The 6,000-nt window shown below is 43.9% G+C and overlaps 1 protein-coding gene across 1 annotated transcript in view; it reads right to left on the bottom strand.

Annotated features, from left to right (window-relative positions):
- Nucleotides 1-5,748, bottom strand: part of LOC114440235 (junction plakoglobin-like) — a 52,400-nt gene extending 46,652 nt beyond the window's left edge. The window contains exon 1 of the mRNA XM_028412567.1: nt 5,458-5,748. The gene's annotated coding sequence lies outside the window, so the exon portion shown is untranslated. The remainder of the gene's footprint in view (nt 1-5,457) is intronic.
- Between the last annotated feature and the right edge of the window lie 252 nt (nt 5,749-6,000).

Here is a 6,000-nt window from a genome sequence, read left to right on the forward strand (position 1 = left end):
AATAATAGTTTGATTTTTCAATACTTCAGCTGGTAATCAGTCCTCCCCCCAGTGCAGGCTCAAACATCTTTGACTGCTAATGCATGCCACAACGGTGTCCGTCGGTCCTGATTTTGCACGGTCAGAACAATAGCCAGTAATTGGTCAGTGCTGCTCATCATCAGGTGTATCTTCATCTGCAGAGCTGGTCAATATCCACATTTTTTGTGAATCTCCTTTTGTCCTACTGGACAAAAAATATTAAGAGATCTGGGTTGTATGGTGCACGGTCACATGACCCTGCAGTCACACTTGTAGCCACTTCCTCCAAACCTCTATCTGTAAACACACATAAACCTGCACATACAAGATAATTTCCGCTTAAATGAGTTGCCAAATCTGTTTCTAATGTTACATTGATCATTGTATGTGTGGAAATAATCACACACAGCGTACATAGTCACAGCACTTTACATACTGACTTGTAACACCTTGTAACATGTGTGTGTCATTCCCTCCACTCCTCAGCTCATTCTTTTTTATCTCACTGATGTGTGTGTCATTCTCTTTCTCTCACACACACACACACACACACTTGTACATACAGTGCATAGTGCATTCTGTGTTGAGTAAGATAAGAAGAAGAAACCCAAAGCAAGCAATGAAAAAGAGTGAAATTAAAATGAAGTGAAAGAAAGTGTTGGACAAACAAACAGTTAATCACAGACACAGATTCCTGGAGAGTGTAGATTTAGGAGTGGCATCTCTACAACCATCGCATTGATTTTCATGTCAGACAGTAAAATATCCTGCAGCCGTTCAGTCATTGTCCCTGTCCTCGGCAAGAAATAAACCTTTGTGTCACAGCAGCTGGTGTCGTGCCCAGTTTACACATCTGACATCTAACAACTTACAGATGGAGAATGAAACACAGTGCTTTTGATTTGAAAACATTAGGTCATGATGTGTGTCAGATTTTCTCTCTCTCTCTCTCTCTCTCTTCCTCCAAAGAACTGATTTTTTTGCCCACACTGCTGGAGCCCTGAAGCTCATTTTGATTCGCCTCAGCCAGAATGAATTTCCCAAGTGGAGTGAATGTAAACAAGTATGTTTTTGTTTACATTTAATAATTCACACTAAACTGCAATGAGTGTTTCTTAAGGGGTATAAACACATACTGCAGGCACTACTACCTGATTAAATATTTGCTAATTGAATGTTCTTCTTCACTAGAAGAACATTCAATTAGCAATGACGACGTATATTCAGGCATAAGTACCATTCTTTTCTAAGAGACCAGTGGTGATCCTTGCAGAGCATCTTGTCCAGGAGTGAGGGCATGATAGAATGTAAGATCCAAGCGTTCATCTGCAGCAATGCAGAGAGACAGCTGACCCTGAACATGCAGCAAAGTCGATCTACTAACATGGACTTACAATCATGAAAGGGTGCCGTCTCCTCAGAGGATGTGGCCCTGAGCTACCTTGTTTCAAGAACCAAACCCTGGACAAATAAATAAACAGCAGAAAAGCCGGGTTCATTTCTAACTGCCCGCAGCAGTACCCCGTAAATCTCAAGAGATCAAGTCCTAATAGCTACAGATCAGCACTACAACAGATAAGATGTTCAAAAACCACCCCAAACACCCTGTGCCTGGTTGGTACATCATTGGAAAACTGACTGAGAGCACAGTCGGTCGATCATGATCATTTCATCCTCACTTGTGATCTCAATATCCCAGATCTTGATGTGCACTGATAATCAACCTTATTGTTTCCATCTACATGTGATCATGAAGTTCTGCTACATCATTGTGTTCTCAGCACGTCTCGCTGTTTGAACCTCCAACGTTAACTTCACAAGTGGCCCAAACTGGTGGGAAAAAATGCTTACAGTCTTTACACTTGCCAGGTCCTTCCTGGGATGAATTTCCTCAGACCAGAATCCACAACACCTATGTTGGCCTCTAGCAGGGCCATCTTATTCCTCAAGACTTCATACAAAACCACAGTAAAGTTAAGATCATAACTGCTACTTGAGATGTTAGTGGCCGGCCTATAGGGATCAGCTCCAATGTGTCTAACACTAAAATAGCAGGGCTGGCTAATGAGCTAGTCCTCCTAATCTTCATTTAAGTGCTCCTTCATTCATCTGGCAATTGGCAGTAATGTCTAATTCCTGCCTCATTTACCAGCTGCATGAACTGTGCGGTGATGAGAAGTGAATGAGGATTAGACAGGAAGTCACAGGCAGGAAGCTTGCAAAATAAAAGTTGAACGTCCTGCAAACCTGTTGATTTCCTCCCTTCACAAAGCATTCCTGGGTCTTCTACAGTCCCACTGAATGAGCAGGTATGTCCAAATTTTTATCTAGATTTGTATGACCGTAATCGTACGGTATGTGATCGTAAGTACCATTAATAGTCGCAGTAGTAGCAGAAAAGCAGCTGTAGTGCCTGTGGTAACAGTATTAGCAGGAGCTGTAGTGGCAATAGCAGTCAGTGCTGTGAGAGTAGTGTCAGTATACATTAGTGTAGTAGGAGTAGCGCTGTGTGGAGCTGGCAGGGGCAGAGTGCGGATATAGACTGTGCAATTGTATAACTGTGACAGTGTCAAATGAGGTTGACAAGAATCACAGAGGTCACAAAGCCAAGTTTTGATAAATATTTATGTGCAAATTGTGTTTTCCCCTGAACATAAAAACCCACCATCTATAATTTATGCAACCAAATCCAAACCTGTTTTTGTAACCTCTGTTGTTTCTGGGAGCTTTGCTGCAAACAGCCCCATAGCTGCAGCAGCATCAGTGCGGAAAATGCACTGTTCTTCACCTGTCAAATCATCCTGTGTGTGTGTGTGTGTGTGTGTGTGTGTGTGTGTGTGTGTGTGTGTGGGACGTCTCCATGTCCCTCAACAACCACTCCCTGCGGCACCAACAGCAAAAGGGAAAATAAATTAATAACAAAGTATTCTTAGACAGCTTGTCTGGATGAATAATAGTTCTAATATGTTAGAACAACTTAACAGGGAAACGTTGCTGCTTTTGGGCATCCTGTGTTGCTACAGAAAGACCTTGACTGCATCTTTAAAAAAAATAAAAATAAATCCTTTTCATACATATTTACCAACAACTGCCAGATGCCAGTGGTCTGCCTGCATGTTGAAATGCACTGATTTTTTGTGCAAACCCTTTCAAAATAAAATCAAATGAGTCACAGCATCCTGGCCCCAACATTCCAGTGAATATTTGTAGTCCAAAATATGTTGTTACAGCCATTAAAATCCACTGACTGCAGCTGATAATCCCAAGCAGAGACTCGGATATGAACAGTGGAACCTCTATGTCCTGTTCTTAACCATCAATGGGTATCTGCACTGAATATATGCACCTGCCCCTCTCATTCTGTGCAACAACCAAACCAACTGTAACCTATTGTGTCAATGAGTGGCACATTGTGTTGCCGATACAAATGAAATAAAATAAAAGTTCATTGTCAAATATGAAAGAGGAAAATCCATCCATCCATCATTTATTACATCACAGGGGGCTGGAGCCTATCCCAGCTATCTTTGGGTGAGAGGCGTTCACCCTGGACAGGTCACCAGTCCATCGCAGGGCAACATAGAGACAGACAACCATTCACACACACACACCTACGGGCAATTTAGAGTGACCAATTGACCTAACAAGCGTGTCTTTAGAATGTGGGAGGAAGCCAGAGCACCTGGAGAAAACCCACGCAGGCACAGGGAGAACGTGCATACTCCACACAGAAAGGCCCCAGTCAGAACTGAACCGGCAACCGGGACAGTGCTAACCACTGCAGCACCGCACCACCCAAAGAAGAAAATATTGATATTATATTCTATAATTAACAGCAATGGCTGCTTTTTTTTAGCTTTCAGCACAAACGCTCAAAAAAAAAATGGGTAAATCTTTTTTCTTGCTGCCATATATAACAAGATTGTATCACAATTACATTAAATTACATAATACGCAGTCAGCTCATTCTACGAACATGCTGTCATCACAAATATATAGCTGACTAACTGAGAATATATTACAATATCTCTAGGATTATGCTGTCAGTCATCCATAAGATAAATTGGATCTGTGCTGAGCCACCGTTAAATTCAAATCAATGAATCTTTATCATTTCAGCATCCTCAAACTCAGCCTGAAGGCCAGAGTCCCGTCAGTAGGAAAACAAGCTCCACACGATTGAAATGGTTAGGAAGGTGATAAATCTCCACTCTCTCTCAAACACACACACACACACACAGTGACAGGACATGACTAGAACCTGCAGGAGGACAGAACGAGCAGAGGCTGCCGGACGTACAGGTGACAGCCGCTGAGACCCAGTCTGAATTATGTAACAGCAATAAAAATAGACATGAAAGGTTTTACATATTAATGGGGTCTCTTACAGGTGAGCTGGTCAAGCTCCTCATTGGTCAGCATTGCTCATACATACACACCTGCAGAAGATAAGTGCATACACTGACACACACAGAGCCAAATATTGAGCAGGAAGAGCAAAGAGTGTATCCACCCAATCACATGCACCAATGCTCACATTCACACACACACACACACTTGGCTAGCTCTCTGGCTGTTACACCCGCTTGTCACAGCCAAAGAATGTGGAGTCAACAGCATAGACAAGGATACAGTGTGTGAAAATGTGTGTGTGTGTGTGTGTGTGTGTGAGAGAGAGAGAGAGAGACAGAGGGAGAGACTTAAATACCACTGGTGACAATTACATCTGTCCTACAGAGCTCTGTTTTGGTACAGATGCATTTCACAGCCTCACCCTCAACATCTGTTGGGAATCTGTTGACACTTGTACATCCCATGGGACACACACACACGCACAAAATGCAAGGCAAAGCAAGAAAGTGACAGGAGAGGGTGGATACACCAAAGATTGTTATTTAAAAAATGCCACAGAGAGGAAACATGTGCGCTAGAGAGACATAGAGAGGGGATTTAAAGAGAGGGAGACAGAGAGAGAGAGAGGAATGTCATGCAGATTGAAAAAGCACCGAGACACGAGGCGACATGGAAAGCCACACTGGAACCCACAAACCGCACTGTTTCCAAAGAGCCCTGCAGGATCACATCCTCCTGACTTATCCACACACAGACATCATGTGCCCCTTCCCACCTCCGACACCGTCCCTAAAAAAAATAAAATACTCCTATCGAGGACGCAGTTTTAAGGTGAAACCTGCGTTCATTCAGTTAAAGCCTGGAGAACCGCCCAGCAGCGAGGCAGCAGACTGCCTGAAGTTTCAGCAGGACAGAGGGGGTTGCAGTTCACAGATAAATACCCCGTTTGTGCTGGCGGTGATGTTGGAGGTCAGCCCGCATCCCCTCTTGTTTATTTATCATCACATCTTCTCTGCGTAAAATGCGAGATCGTTATCTGGCCACCGTGCGTAAAAAAGGATGGGGTCAGTTGATGCTGGTTACCTTATTAACTGGACAGCAGTCTGTAGCGGCTCCTCCGTCGCAGCTTCAACTTTCCGTCTCTCCTCTCCTTTAAAATCCAATGCAGATTCACTCCTGTGTCCCTCTCTCTGTCTGTCTCGTGTTTGTCTCCCCTTTTTTTTTAAAAAAAAAAGACGTTGTGCAGCAGCAGCAGCAGCAGAAGCAGCAGCCGGGTGGAGTGAGAGGAGCGAACCGGCAGCGGCTCGGCTGCTACCGCGTCACAGCAGAGGAGGTGGGGGAATGAGGAGGTCTCACTCTGACGGCGAGTCAAACGCTCTACAATCAGCCCCTGAGACACGGACATTTACTCTTCTGTCAGGACAGAATGTCCCCCTGATTGTCCTCCGTCCTTGTTTTAGCTTGGTTGATTGAGATTTTTATCGGACTATTTGATCAAGTTGCAGGCTGCAGGGCTGTCACGTGAAGCCAGCGCGGAAGGGCAGTTCCTGTAGTGGCCACTTGAGGCCGCATCCTAAAAAGGAGTCAATGTCAACATGTTAAAATTACCAACAGCGCAAAAAATGA

This window comes from Parambassis ranga, chromosome 8, assembly GCF_900634625.1.
Source record: "Parambassis ranga chromosome 8, fParRan2.1, whole genome shotgun sequence".
Lineage (NCBI taxonomy): Eukaryota > Metazoa > Chordata > Actinopteri > Ambassidae > Parambassis > Parambassis ranga.